We start from the raw sequence: 15,727 nt of genomic DNA, 5'->3' as shown, positions 1-15,727 counted from the left end.
ATATCTCCTGGAAGAGCGATGCCCACTACTCGAGTAGCCAGAAGGGGCGGCTGTACCCTGCCAGTCGCCTTCCCCGCTCGCCCTGCCCGCGCAAACTGCTGCGCAAACTGCTGCGCCGCTCCCGGGCTGCTGCGCCGCCTCTGTTTGCCGGCACTGTTCGCCCGCGCTCCTGGTCGCTCGCGCTCCCTGGGGGCTGCTCTTATCCCTGAGGGGGTTTGGCCGCTGTCACACTCGACTCCGCCCCCGCTGAGTCAGAGCTGCTGCTCGTTGGCACTTCCCGCTTTCCCGCTGAGGGGGGGGGGGCTGGGGTCTCCTCTCTCTCTCGGCGCTTTTTGCCGCCTCGCCGCTGCGGTTTTGCCACCGGAGAAAGGGTCCCTCGGCGCGAGCCTCTGCTCCAGAACCCTTCACCTTCAGTAGCTTCGCCGAAAATCAAGGTCCCCCTGCTGTACGGAGAAAGAGGATAAAACGATGCCATGGGCAGTGCCAGGCCAGCTGCTCTCTGCGCCAGAGATCAGGCACATTCAATATTTTTCGCCTGAATATACTCTGTCTCAGTCATGCTTATTGTATCCTGACTCATTACCCCTTTAACCTGTAAAACAACGGCAGTCTTTACTCACTTGGGCAGCCAGTTTTCCTGAGTTTGAGCCAAAATTACAGAAGTAACAGTACAAAAACTAGCTCCCTGGCAAATGACAAATCCTTGTCCAAAGGATGATGTCCTAGGGTTTCCTAAAGAGAAACATCAGCATCTTAGGAATTCACTAAAGACTATATTCTGGGTATTTGGCATAGAAAATGTCAAGGCATATGCCTGGAAAAAAAAAATAGTTTGGAAAAACTATATACAAATTAAACAAAATTTCCTAATGCAAAGTATAAGGCGACGTTGATAATAAAGTCACGCCATCAGTGACACCTGTAAAAAGCTCCTTTGCCTAAGGAGCAGTAATGCTGCAGATTAGATTTACTTTTCTTAGTTCCACGAGCAGAGCAGCAGAAAGCTCATCAGCTTTAGCGATGTTTAACCTGCGGTACAACCAGACTGGCTGTCCTCTCCAGCAGGCTGCTGGCTAGTAATTTCTATTTGGATACATTACAGCCTTAAACAATTTTCAGCAGTTTTACCTTCCTCTCGGTCAAGCAGGAATCATTGCACCCATTCCCCAGCATCTCTCTTAAGGGTCAGCTCACCAAACAGGGCCTTTGGAAAGCTGCAAGAATAGCATGTGGGCTGCCACATAAGGTGTGCGCAACTGGGGTTTAGCAGCTGTGAGCTGAAAATCAGTACAGAGCTCAGAAAAGACTGCTGCCAGACATGTGGGATGCTTTTTTTGTTTTGTTTTTTTTTTTATTACCTAATGGTGGCTTTTTTTGTTCTTGGCTTTTTGCTTTCTTTATATATGGCATTAAAATTCTCATTTGCTATGCAGTCATTGCTAGCAATTCCATCTTTTATCCTGTACTGATGTCAGGATTGTACACTGAAGGAGCCTTTCTGGTGTACAGCTGTGGGGATTACTGGGTCTGTTGGAAAGTATCACTTGGCAGTATGATGGTGTCACCGCTGACGTCTGAAACCTATCCTCATGCATTTAAAAGCCCTTAATGTAGTTGGACTTTAATGGACATGTGATTTTCAGATTCTGCTTGAAAACACCGACTGGATGGAAAAATAAGATGTGATCTCACTTATCACGTGCAGCCCCAATCTAGGGTTGTTTTAGGGCCAGTTGCATGGTGTGGTAGAGTTCTCCACCACTGGTACTGCTGCTAAGGGGCAGACCAGGAGCAGCAGGGTCACAGCCAGAAAAGATCTTCAGCATCTGCTTCCAAGGCAGTCCTTGCTTCCCCACACATGAACTATTTGAAGGTTTCTCTAACCTAAGCCAGACACCAGGCAGATAAACAGTGCCTTTTGCATTCTCTTCTGGTTTGCATTCAGTCCATTCTCTGTTCTTGTATTTGGTTTGTATTTCTACTTTGTTATGGAGTATCTCACAGGCATTTGGGTTCTCCAGCTTGGAGCACCTGCTTCTTTTTAGAAGTCAATTTAAATCATAAGGGGATGCAGCTTCATCCTCAGTATTAACTCCAGTGAGCGATAACAGTCTGGCATTCTGAAATCTGCTTATTTACCCACCTGTGCATTTGGCTTTTCATGTCTATATTGTTTATTTATAATGCAATTTCAGTGACTGCAGTCTGGAACATACCGGTTATCTGGAGGTCACTGGAAAATAAGTAAATATGCACATAAAATATTGATGAATCATTTTTCTTATGGTATTTAAAATGCTAATCAGGAAATTAAGAGCTTGATCCAGCAAACTTTATCATGTAGGTTGTTTCACTGACCTCATCAGCACTGACAGCCTTTGTGTGTGAGGGTTTTTTCAATCGTTGTGTGTGATAGTGACATGAAAATGATTTTGAAATGAATAAACTTCTCTAGGAATGTCTGAATTTCAGTGCTCAGCAGTGACGTTAGGGAAACACAAGAGTTTTATTTGTGATGCATTTCAGCAAACACACATTCAATGCATTGCTGTTTCAGATAAGATGTTGGTGTTTAGTGAATACAGGCAGGTAAGAATCAAGTCAAAATGCAACAGTGTTGCATGCTACATTTACAAACAATCCACAGCGCAAAAATATTTAATGTTTTTTTACGAGGTATAATAGTTTGATTTTTTTGTTCCCCTTGAGCAAGATTATGGGATTTCACCTTGGAAAATCCACAGAAACTTTTGTTGTATGTTCAAAATTTCATGGTGAAGAACAGGAAAGTTTTGTAGCTGTCACAAAGGAGTGGAATTAACCAATAACGCTTCCTCCACACAGTCTTTTTCCATCTCAACACCAGTCCCAAGCACCTAGCTAAAAACATGTCCATAATGAAGCTCTAGGGACTGCTGCATAACCCCCTGCTGTTCAGATAAAGGTTCTTCAGCTTGATTTTTCAGGGCTCCAATGTATCTGACTAATATACACTGTGATCCCTAGTTACTTCATCAGGACAGTTATCGTGTCTTACATGCAAACTATTTCCTGCAAAACTTGATGGATTTTTTTAGAAGGCTTGAAGAAATACAGTCCAATGCTGTGTATATTTTCAGGGGTCCATGGGTGAACATGTCTGGAAGATGGTCTTTGTCCATCTTGATCCGCTTCTGTATTCTGGATACTCAATCAATCAAACAACAATTTATCCTCTATGCACTTCAGAAAACGTTGTCTCTAGTAGCTCCAGAGCTAAGAGTGTTCTTCTATTTTTCTCCTGCAAGTGACTGTCTGAGAGTAACTCCGGCACTGTGCAAAACAATATTCAAAATGGAACCTGACAATTAAATGCTACTGCTAATCAGGTGCATACACTGTGGCCATTAGCACGGGGTCTGACTGTCATAGGCAATCCCAGAACAGAACACTGCAATAAATATAAAGAGAGAGAAATATACTGGGGGCAAAAGCCGAAGAGGGAGGAGGTGAAGAGAGGGGAGAAGGGCGAGGTGGAAGAGCCAGGGATTATGGAACCAGTCACGATGCTTGGCCCTTCAAGGGAGGCACTAGTAATGATGTGTATATTTGGTAAGATTTCAATGCTATTTTATTTCACACAGTTGCTGAGTCTAGAGGAAAAGAAAATTATCTGATCTTGAAGAGGAAAGCAGTATTAAAGACCCAAAAACTGAGGCTAAAGAGTGCATTCTGCTCTTTTCTCAATTATGAAATAATGTTTTACTGAAAATACTGAAATAGGAAAGGCTACCATTTTTCAGCAAAATCCCTAGGGCTAGAAGTGAGGTGAACTGCTCCTCCCTTTTAAATAATTATTTTTATGATTGAAAACCTAATAATCTGATAATGAATATATGACTCCAAACTTAGCATGAACCTGATCTTAACACTTCATCTGGAGTGCCCAAGGGAAGACATACTATGCTTTTCCATATAAGTGGTATCTTTAATTCAGAATAAACACCAGTGCACTGCAGTCATGCACACGGCAGTTTTAATCAATAAACCCGTCAATCGAAATATATTGGACCTGATTTTACATATTAATTCTACCATTTTAACATAATTTGCAGTATCATACTCATTTCTTATGGGGTCAGTCATTTCAACTTTATTTATAATCTCTACCTCCTAGCTTTATTTGCTGTTAACAGCTGTAGCACTTAATTGAGAGTTTGAGTGAGGTCTTCTATCACCTTCTCTTTCAAACAGCTGCTAGTCAGCCCCATTGTGTATCTAGTATTGTTACGGGGATACTGTTGGGCTCTGAAATCAACACACCAGATAGAATTTGTCTTAGAAAATGAGGATATTTACCATGCAGATTTCCCCATCAGAGCTACTCATCCAGTCTGCAGCCAGTCAATGTAGAAAAAACTTCTATTCATCTCACCCTAACACAGACATCGAAAATAAGCCAAATGAATCGCATGCTAAATTGCCTAGTTTTCTCTGTTCACCATGAATGGAGATTAGCTTGAGTGGTGCAGTTGTAGATGTTTATACTGCAGACATAGGGAGAGAGGCGAGATGAATCTGGCCACTGCCTTGGCATCTTCAAAAGCTCTCTCTGTTTTGTAATTGACAAGTTATGCTACAGCTGAGCAGGTGCCAGACAGGGCAATAAATGAAGCAACCACTGCCTATGTTGCAATATCTTCTTACGAAAAGCAGCAGGTGTTCCCATCATCATTCAGTTAATGCAGAGTAATACGGGCAAAAAAATTTTTTACTGCCTCAGAATACAATATTGCTTGGTCTGGATAACCTGAAAAAAGTACTGAAGATACTAGGGACTCAGTTTTACTATTGCTTGTGGCTTTTGCTACAGGGAAACAGTCTAGCTGAGATTTAGACATCAACTCTAGTTGAGATTTAGACATCAATATGACAATCGATTACAGGGCTGAAGGAGCTTTAGGGATATCACTGAGTGCAGCCAAATTCCTGAGGCAAGGTCGTCTTCAGTGAGATTATTCTTGCTTTTACAAAGCTCCCAAGTTGGAGACTTCAAACCACTAGTACCTAGGTTGATGCTTTCTTGTTGCAATTTATAGCCATTACTTTTTGTCTTCCCTACTATGGGCTTGAACAACAGTTGAGCCTCCTTCTATTCCACCCTTTACTTAATAGACTGCTGTTGTGTCACCACCCAGTCCCTCGTTCTCTAGGCTAAACAATCTCATTTTGTCTGATTTTTCCATATGGCACAGTGACTCCTCTCAGCATGTCTCAGTTCTGTCCAACTGCTCCACATCCATTTGCTGTCATGTCCAAAACCGGACATGGTGCTGTCACAAGGCCTTGCCAGACCTGAGTAAGGTGGAAGGACCGGCTCACATGTTCTGCAGCTTCATGTTGCTAAGTCCCAGTCTGTTTGATTTTCTGGGAGCAATATGGTGCTGTTTGCCTGTGCTCGGGAATCATCTCAGATAATGCACAGAAACTTTCCTACAGTGCGCTACTTTTTTTCAGATTGAAGGTCCACTTGTCAAGACTCCACTCTGAACTCAAATCTGTCATCTGGCAAGCTAGCTCCCTTCCATCTAGACCATCTTTGAATTTAGTATGTCATGTAGTCTCTTCTATCACACCTCTCAACAACGCAAACATGAAACAATACTATGCCAGGACAGGCCCTTGACAAACATCTCTCAGCGCACCTCTCCATTTTGACTCTGAGTCAGTGCTAATTCACCTGAATATGCTTTTCCAACTTGTTTGGTAGCCAGGCAACAGCATTTTTATCTAAATCATCTTCCCCAATTTTTATGAGAAACCTTAAAAAAATCCTAGTATTTGACATCTACTGCCTTTTATCTGTCCACAAGATCGGTTAGGCTGTTGTATGAGGAGATTAGACTGGTCTGATGCAATTTGGTCTTGACATATCTGCAGAGAAGCAGACAGTCAAGTTAACAAAAAGACTTAAGTGCCACCTAACTGTCATTTCAGATATCTAAGACCCATATCCTCAAAACTCATAGCTTCTAATAATCTAAACTCCTGGCTTTTACCTTTCTTCTAGGAAGTGTGTATTTTCCCAAATGCAGTCTGCACCCCAGTAACATTTAGTTCTTAAATCCCAGCAGGATTAAGAGTCTCTAACTGGAGCTATGCGGAAAATAAATGAAGATTTAATGGAAGAGATATGAAGCAGAAGAAATTATGTCATTCATCCAGGACAGAGGTCTTCAAGTTCTGGTTGCTGTTCAGAACAGTTTCTGTATTTTCCATTAGAACATCACTGGATGAGAAAAACAAAAGGCTATTAGGCTGAACTTAAATTTCTCTTTCTAAACTACCCTTTTAACAGAGGAATTGTGTGTACTGCACTTTAATGATGTAGCTTGTTGTGATTAGTCAGTAAAATGCTAAGAACTACAGAGGCATTAATTGTAAACTGTAATTGTTGGGGTTTTCCCCCCCCGCCTCGAGGTGTAGCATCTGCTAAACACAAAAAGCACCAAACCACCAAGAAACAAATATGAACCTCACTGGAGCTGTAATTCCTGACTTCACTTGTTTTTATAGCCTTGTTGACATTAAATGAAATGTTATATGGATAATATTGCATTTCTCTTAGAATTTTTGTTTCTGTTGTTTTTATTTGCTTTCATCTGTCATAGTTAACTGTTAATCAAGAGGAAAAGCATGCAAGCAGCAAAGTGTAAGCACAAAATCAGGTAGTGGTGGAGGAAATCTCAGACACTAATTCAGCATGGTTTATGTACCAAGCAGATTGGACCATCTAAAACCAGGCTGCTGCCCTGTGTTTTACTCTACGAAAAATCTCAGTTTTGAATTAGTACTGCACTAATCCTACAGCACTGGAGACAGATTTTTCTTGTGGATGAGTTTAATGGGTTATCCTCGGAGCAGTTTATATTGAATTTGGGACTTCTATAGGGATGCCCTGTCTCATGCAGATTTTATGAACTTTAACGGAATGCAGCTTTTCCTTATATCAAGCCATTTACAAAGTATTTCTGCTCTGCTCTGCCTTCACTAAATGTGTAAGAATTTAGCTCTAACACTTCAGCACTTCAAATCTGGCCAACAGATTCAGAGCTCTTCAGATGGTCACATGGACAGTGTGATGGAAACATGTACAGTGTTTCCATCACAAAACATCAATTCTATGAAAAATTATTAAAAGGTTGAGAGGTAGATAAACAAGGCTGACTCTGGCATTCCTACAGACCTCAGAAAGATTTACCTTAAGGAAAGAAATTCTGCCAGTCTAGAATGAAAAATATTGACTTTTACTCTGAACCCTAAAGAGTGGAGGTAAGAAACCAACACACTGAAAACTTGATGTGCCAATAATGCATGTTGCCTAACTTTATAATCATTAATCCATGGTCAGAAGATAAGACTCAGATAGTTTTTACATTTAGCAAATACCATGTTAACAGAAAGATCACAAGACTGTAAGAGAGCACATGGACCAGCTTCACCCCTTCTGCATGGTAGAAAACTAGAAATTTTAGGGCTAGTTTGAAATGGGCCATATAGCATCCAATCATGCCACCATATGCAGCAAACCAGAAAACACTTCCTAATATATACATTCATCGAATGATTAAAAGATTCAAGCATCATGTACTCTGCAAAAAGAAAGGGTAAGATCAAGAAAATGACTAACACCTACCCACTTGAAATAGTGTGTATGATTGTGTGCATAAATACATTATTTTTCTGCTTTATTCTGAAATTAATTGTGCGGTTTTATAGCTTAGAGTTGCTTGTCATGACATATTCCACTCAGAAAAGAGGGTGTACTTCAGAGAAGGATTAAGTAATGCAATCTGTAGAAATACTGCAGTATCTGTAATGAATACATTATAATACCTAAAAAGAAATTAAAATTCTCAGTTCTGCAAATACTTACGGACATATTTAACCTATATCAATCCTTTGTTCCTTCTGAAAAATAAGGAATGTCTTTGATGTTTCATTATATTATACATAAACATATGTCTACACATGCACATATTTATTTAAAAATGTCACTGTGTTACGAAAAACTTAAGTATATCTATATTGAATGTACTGTATGAAACATGTCTTGAAATTATGTCGAACAGTCTCATGTCCCAAATATGTAGAGACTGCAAATTGTATTCATTTTATTTTAAAAGTTGGAATTTGCAGCATAAAAACACATACAGGACAATATCCTGATCACAGAATCACAGAATCCGTGAGATTAGAAAGGATTTCTGTAAATCACCTCGTCCAACCACCATGCTCAAGCAGGGTTAGCTAGGGAAGGTTGCTGAGGGGCATGTCCTGCCAGTTTTTAAGTATCTGTCTCCAAGGATGGAGCCTCCACAGCCTCTCTGGACAACCTGTCCCAGTGTTTGAACACCCTCACAGTAAAAAAGGTTTTCTAAACCTTAAATGGAATTACTTGCATTTTAATGTCTGCTCATAGCTTCTCGTCCTGTCCAGTGAGACAAGTCTGGCTCTGTCTTCCTTACTCAGCCCCCATCAGATATTTATACATATTTGTAAGACTCACCTGAGCCTTCTCTTCTCCAGGCTAAAACATCTCAGCCCTCCGAGCAAGAGCAAGTGAGCCTTCTCTTAGCTTAGGTGCTTTGGTCCCTTGGTCATCTTTGTGGGCCCTCACTAGACTTGCTCCAGTATGTCCATGTGTCTCCTGTACTGGAGAGAGCCGCACTGGGACCAGCACTCCAGATGTGTCTCACCAGTGCCAAGGAGAGGGAAAGGATCGCTGCCCTCAACCTGCTGGCAATGATCTTCCCAAGGCAGCCCCGGATGCTGCTGGCCCTCTTCACTGCAGGGGCGCTCCTGCTGGCTGCTGACAGTTGTGTCAGGTTTCCTGGTGCAAATCCTGACCGCTCCATCTTCTACTGCTGGAAAAAGGGAAATATTTTAACTCACTTCCTAATGTTAAAATATTTGAAACTTGAAAATTTGGAACACTTTATGCAAAACACACCACAATAATTATGACTGTACTTTTGCAAAGAACTTCATTAATGTCAATTAAACTTTCACATAAACAAAGGTTTAAGAATAGTTATTTTCAGTATCTTTCTCATTCGCAATCTCTTCTAATCCACAGCTAACATTCATTAAAATAAATTCAGTGAAATTAATTGTAAAATGTATTAAAAGTATTGCTTTAGAATATACAAAATTTTTAAAGTATGCATTTTGTTACATCTCCTTTTGTTTATTTCTTTATTTTGTGTCCTTTGAAAAGGAAAACACCTTGCTTGAAAAAACAGGAGTGAAAAAGATATAATCTTTTGAAGTGGAAGTTCCTGGTCTTTCTGATGGAAGACTCTCTTTAAACTCTTTGTAGTTTAAAGATTAGCCTTTTATTAGATGATCTCAACTCCTGAGCAACCAATTTGTGTCAGTCCCATGAGAATTCATTAAATTAAGTTTAGCTGTACATTGCTGAGAAGATTAAAGACTTTCTGGAGCTCTAAAAGAAAAGTCTGTATTGGACGAAAATTAGGACATAGTTCTTTTCATTAATTTTTTCCTGATGAAAACTGTTCTAAATTCATTTGGTCATACAGGCATGCACATGTGTATGTATCTATGTCTACATCTGTATCTGTATCTATGTATCTATATCTATATCTGTATATATATCTATCTATCTATATCTATCTACCTATATGCACACGCAGTCAAGGTGAACAAAGAGATTTCAGATATAGAGGTTTCAGGGGTTTAGCCTTGTCATTAGCACTAGTAGGTATGTGACAAATTCCCCTGTCACTTACGTTGCAGCTGTGAGACTCCAGCATGCTTTGGAGAATATACATTGCTCACTTAAAAGCTCGCCACAGCATTCACACAATGTACAGTCTTATCAGGGCAGAAGGAAACAAAAAACTGTACTAGATGCAGCACAACCGATGAACATGACAAAGCTGGGGTTAGGCCACCTAAGACAGGATATTAAGAAAACAAAGATACAGAGAGAACGTGATGCTTAAGCAGGGTTGTTCTGCTCATGAAATAAGACTTAAAACAAAGTGATGGTGATGGCAGTCTTTGGGGCTGTATTTTGATGCTGATCCAAATTCCTTACCACCAGTACATCATTTTAATACACTTTGTCTCCTGTACTGATGATCATCAGGCAAATGTGTTAAGGTTGTGCTGCCAAGCAGTAAACTTGGCCTCGCCTTTACCACCAAGCTGATATTGTGGTAGTTTTGTATAAGACATTTGAAAGGTGAGATCTTCTCACAGAGGCTTTGCAAGCACTGCAGCATTCCAGCCTCGACACAGACACGTCTGTACTCCCCAGCTGAACAGCAGTAACAAGGGAACCACCCATTACTGACCTTGATGGCAACTAACAGCACGAATGACAGTAGCCAGACATTTTTCAGCACTAATCTCTTCTTCCCACTTCCTCCCACAATCAGACAGGGGCCATATCTGCTTCTGTGCCTTGTCCTGTACAAGGCTGATTTCAGGTAAGATTTAGGAAACAAGAGAGGTTAAATCCCACTTTGCTAATATGTGATGATTAGAAGGCTAGTGAACATAAAAATAAATGTGCTAGAAGTCCGAGGTGTCTGTCACACCTACGTGGAAAGTATCCAACAGCTAATGCTAAGTGCGGATACCCAAATACCTACTGTAACTGAGAGTCTTCCATCAGAAATGCTCCTTCTAAAAGGGCTTCTGAATATATCATCAAAGAACAGTTCAATAATCTTCAGAAATCTGGAGCATATCGTAGCCCCTACAGATATGCTGAACCCTACTGCACAACAATTCGTCTCCTTTGAAGTAAATTAATACTTTCTTTTTGTCTCAAATGAATATTTTATTTCAAAAAGCAAATGAAAAGTAGCACTATATAATTCCCTCAAAAAATGATGCTAAAAGAACAGCAAAATCCAAAGGCCAAAGTAAAGATTACGTATGCATTGTTGCGAAGGTTTGAATGAAGAGATTTTCTTTGAAATCTCTATGTATTTCCTTGTGAAAGTCTTAAACTGTATGATTTCAAATAGCAGAAAGTGCTTAAAACATGTTAGCAATATAGGAGAACTAAGCTTCATATCCTTCACAGACTACGTGTTACTGTGCAAGCCACTTCAGTCTTTTTTTTTTTTTCAAAAACAGGAGACAGGTGTTCTTTATTTTCCATTCAACCAGCCTGAAGTGCCAGCCTAAGAACTGATTTTGGGGAATCTTTTCTATCTTCACACTTCCCTGTGAAGAATATGGAAAAAATAGTAATATTCTGAGTTGGGCATCTAGTTGCTGAGATATATGCAATTTATCTAGGAATTTCCACATCATCTTGTATCTCAGTTGCGTATATTGAAATGAAGTGACTGTAATATTTTCCTACCTGTGTTTTTGGAACAAAAGTTTCAAAGCCAGGAACCTTGGAGAACCCTTGGGAACTGCACTCACTGGCACAATGAAAAAAGAACCTGAGCTTTTATTTAGCACCATTTAGCTGTAAATTACACCTGAATCGATTGATTGGTAAGAATACAAAGAAATATTGCAGAGATCCTGTATCATATATATTCACCTTTTATACTGAGTAAAAGAGGAATTCATAGAAAAAAACACCGAGCTTGTGTAAAGGTTCACACAATGCATAAGAGTAGGGTGACAAAACTAAGGTAACACAGCAATTCTTAAATTTAAAGTCTTGCCACTTCAGTAAGTACTAGTACCCTTTTTGCACTGTGTTTATGCAGATTTTCATATATACTTAAGGAAAACTGAAACCTCTTCCCAATGCACAGAACTGTCAGTGAACTGAGGAATTTTGTGTTCACGACATGATCATCTCTCACTTGGGCCAAATGAGTAACTGTGGGCATGAACAGGTATTATCATGTGTGAGAAATAGCCAACATAGGACCACACAATTTGCTTTCTGAAAATGTCATGTATTTTGGTTTTCTCCTTTTTTTTGCTATGGGAAGGCTGTGGCTACATGAGTTAAAGTAGCTATATGCATCTGGCTATGTGCACCCAAGGAATACGGACTGGACTGGTGAGAGATTGTATTTTTGACTCAGGAGAGAATCTGGGAAACTTCTGCTTCTCTGAAGTGACACTCGAGTCACCTGTCTTGTGGTACAAACCTGATAGCCTGGTAACAGCTTATAGAAAAAACAATTTAATGTGAAAGTTAAACATTTTCATTTGTGGGACTAGATTCGTGGGAAAGTTGAGATCTGCTTACTGAGAGGAACAGCTAATTTTACATTCACCTAACTCATGATCTGCTGTGATTGCCTCTTAATCAAACCCCAGTGTAACTTAGAGTAACCTAATGTTCAAAGTTACAAGCTCTGGACTGATATCTAGAGCTCACAGTACCAGTCAGTGACCAACAGAGTGTAAACATAATCTCATGTTATCCTCTTAATTTCTCTCCTGCTCTGATTCTTTGTCAGATATGAATATGTTCATGCAGAAAAATCTGTCTGAGCTCCAAACTACCCTTTTTGTCAGATGTCAAGTTCTTACTCCCTCCTGTGGATGGATATAGGGACAGTAATCCCATTAAAAGAATCTTTAGAAAAGTTGTCTCTCATCTCAAAAGTACCTCATTTTGTCCTTTTGCACCCTCAAAAATGTCTGAATCATTTTCCAGAAAGACTTGAGTCATTAAAGACATCAAGCATAGGAAATAATAGCCCCAACGATTAAACTATAAACTGTTGAAAATAGACTTGTAAGATACAGAAGCTAATTTCAATCTTGAGCCCTGCCATACGCTCTGTTTTAAGCTCTATAATTAAAATTACCTTTCTGATGTGTTTCATTCACTTGCGAGAATTTGGAAATGAACAAGAGTAGTGTTCAGCTCGGTGTCTGACTCCAAAACTCCCACTTTCATTTTTGAATTTTTAATATAATGGGAAATATTTTGCATCATTTGGGAGCAATGAAGAGGAACTTGCATGTGTCAACTTTATGGATGATAGGCTTGGATATAGTCAGAGTTCAAATTAGCTCTGCAAATATACATCTGGAATTCCAAAAACCATGGATTTTTAAATGGATTGTTAGCATTGTTAGCCTTCTTCCAGCAGCATAAGCTGCAGCAAGATTTTTCAAAAAAAGAGTACTCTTCAGCTATTCCAAGGCAGCGCTGGAGTATGGAGTAACATATGGTCATTTCTGTATGTTTACAAGAAAAGCCATTTTTCAAATAAACAGCCATTAGCAAAACAATAGCGGCTTCTAATCTTATTAATCCTCTAAAAGATTGCTGAGACTGGGTAGGGTTATATAAAGCTCATGCTGGCCTGTGTCTCCATTTTATTATAATAACGGAAAGCTGTTGTCCCCGCTCCATATTCCCCTGCCCCCCCCTCCTCCCGTGGTGGATGCTCTGAGTGTTTGTTGTAGGGAATACAAAGTGAGGTCAGTGGCTGCTGTTTCTCCACGAGCGCTGCAGGCTACAGCTATGCCTCTTTCATCCTTATGGTCAGATTCTAAATGACTTGCGTCCCTTTCCAGGGAGCAAATCCCTCACAGGGATGTGAGTATGTGTACGAGCTACAGATGTAAACTGATGGTAGGAACAGAGTGTTACGGAGTAACAGGCAGCTGATGCTTACAAATGCACAGGGTGTTGAATACACTCTGTTTCTGCTTTTCGCATGTTTTCTGCTCTTGTTTTGCTTTGCGGAGTCCCTGGCGCTAGCGAAGGATGTCTGAATCAAGCAAAGCGAGAGACAGGGATGTTCTGTGCAGTGCAGAGACACCCACTGGTACATTTAAGCAAAAAATTACCCTGCCTCAAAATGTGTATGACAGCCATCTTAACTTCTGGCAATGAAATCGGAAACTGAAATTACTGAACATTACGAATAAAATCTTTCAGAGAGTATCCTAAACATTAAATATGCGTGGCAGTGTATAGCTGCCTCTGCTGTACATCTGAGGGTACACGCCGAACAGCCTAGCACTCCCTTCAGCACATCATCCTAAAGGTGACTTGCGTTTTAGTGCTTCTAGCTGCAAAATGCAACCAGAGGCAGTTTTGGAACAGAATGCCATTCAGAGCAGTCCTAAGACTGCTCTAAACCCTGCCAGGGGCTGAAATGGTTTTATGCTCCTCACTGTGAGAAAGCAGTTAAGTTGTCTAAAAACTTCAGATCAGATGAAGTCTGTGACAGAGTTTCAAAGCTCACTAATATTTTAAATTCCTACTGTTCCGTTACTGTTGACTGTTTGCCAATTTTTATGACCTAACCTCTTCACACTAATATGCTCTGCTCTTCAGTCTTTATTTACTTTTTTTTTTCCCCGCACCTTTGGTACCACTCAGTTTTCTCCCTGGCACACAGCCTCCATCCCTGTTGCTTTGAGAGCACACCCACAGTGACAGCTCTTCTCTCCTGCATGTTTGTGTACCCATACAATGCTCAGTATTGGATTAAGACACAGGAAATAAAGAGACAAGCCTAAATCTCCGACTCTGGAATGATTAAATGAGAATCTGTTAGGGTTTTTGTTTTTTTTTTATGAACTATCTTATTTATCCTTGAACAACAAGCTTTCGACCCATATGGTTGCGGCAGCATGATCTCACTGTAATTGACATAACGTTATTTGCTACTGTCTGCAGACCATAAAGCCCTAAGCTCAGTGGTATCTCGTGCTTTAGAGGAGCGAGTTCAAATCCTTTGAGACACGCAAGAACTACTTGAGATTATGTGGCTACAAGTGAAGCAGTCGTGACTTACTTCCTCCTGCCCCTCCTTACTGCAAATTGCTGGAAAAAAGTACTCCAGACGCCTCTCTACCACAGAGACCTCATTTCTCATAAGGGGAAATGCATGTGCTTTGGTGTTACTCCCAGCAGAAAGGATTGATCACGGAGCAACAAGGGTCCTCGGGCTGTCAGGCTGAAGGCCTTGGACTAGATGAAGTTTTCCACTCTCTGGTCCTTATTGCCGTGCAGGTGGAATAACCTAGCCAAGTGTTACTTGTGCTCCACCAGCTAGTGACCGTGCATAATCTGTCACTCTCTGTAAATACAAAGTGTTACAGTTTTAGTCCCCGCTCACCCCAAAAGTTGTGTTTCATACACAGTGGGAACTCATGTCTTGTAGTTTAGCAGGTTCCCTGTTCCATCCCTCATGAGTCCTCCCTGCAGCAGCCATCATAAATTTGGTGGCTCGTGACTCCTCAGTGGACCATTTCTCCACTCTGGCCCTGTTTGCTCTCCTCCAAGCAGGTATGCGGCACGCCCCATACTTATTTCGGGACAGGGCACCTTCCTGCCTCTGCATTCACACAGCTCTTCCGTCATTTTTTCCCTCTGGAAGTTTTGATTTCTGCAGCAATTTACAAAGCAAAAAATACCACAAGACTTGGGCTGAAGGGAGAGGTAGAGGCTTTAAAAATAAACATCTAGCCTTTGTACTAATAAAGACAGGAGGACCCCAGGAACTACCGACCTGTCAGCCTCACCTCTGTGCCTGGGAAGACCATGGAACAGATCCTCCGAGAAGCTCTGCTAAGGCACATGGAGGACAGGGAGGTGATTCGAGGCAGCCAGCACAGCTTCACCAAGTCCTGCCTGACCAGCCTTGTGGCCTTACGTGATGCAGTGACTACATCAGTGGATGAGGGAAGAGCTACAGATGTTGTCTGTGTGGCCTTTTGTAAGGCCTTTGACACGGTCCTCCACAACATCCTTCTCTCT

Source organism: Opisthocomus hoazin, chromosome 8 (genome assembly GCF_030867145.1).
Source record: "Opisthocomus hoazin isolate bOpiHoa1 chromosome 8, bOpiHoa1.hap1, whole genome shotgun sequence".
Taxonomy (NCBI): domain Eukaryota; kingdom Metazoa; phylum Chordata; class Aves; order Opisthocomiformes; family Opisthocomidae; genus Opisthocomus; species Opisthocomus hoazin.
The sequence above is the reverse complement of the archived record's forward strand: the minus strand, read 5'-3'. Positions refer to the sequence as shown.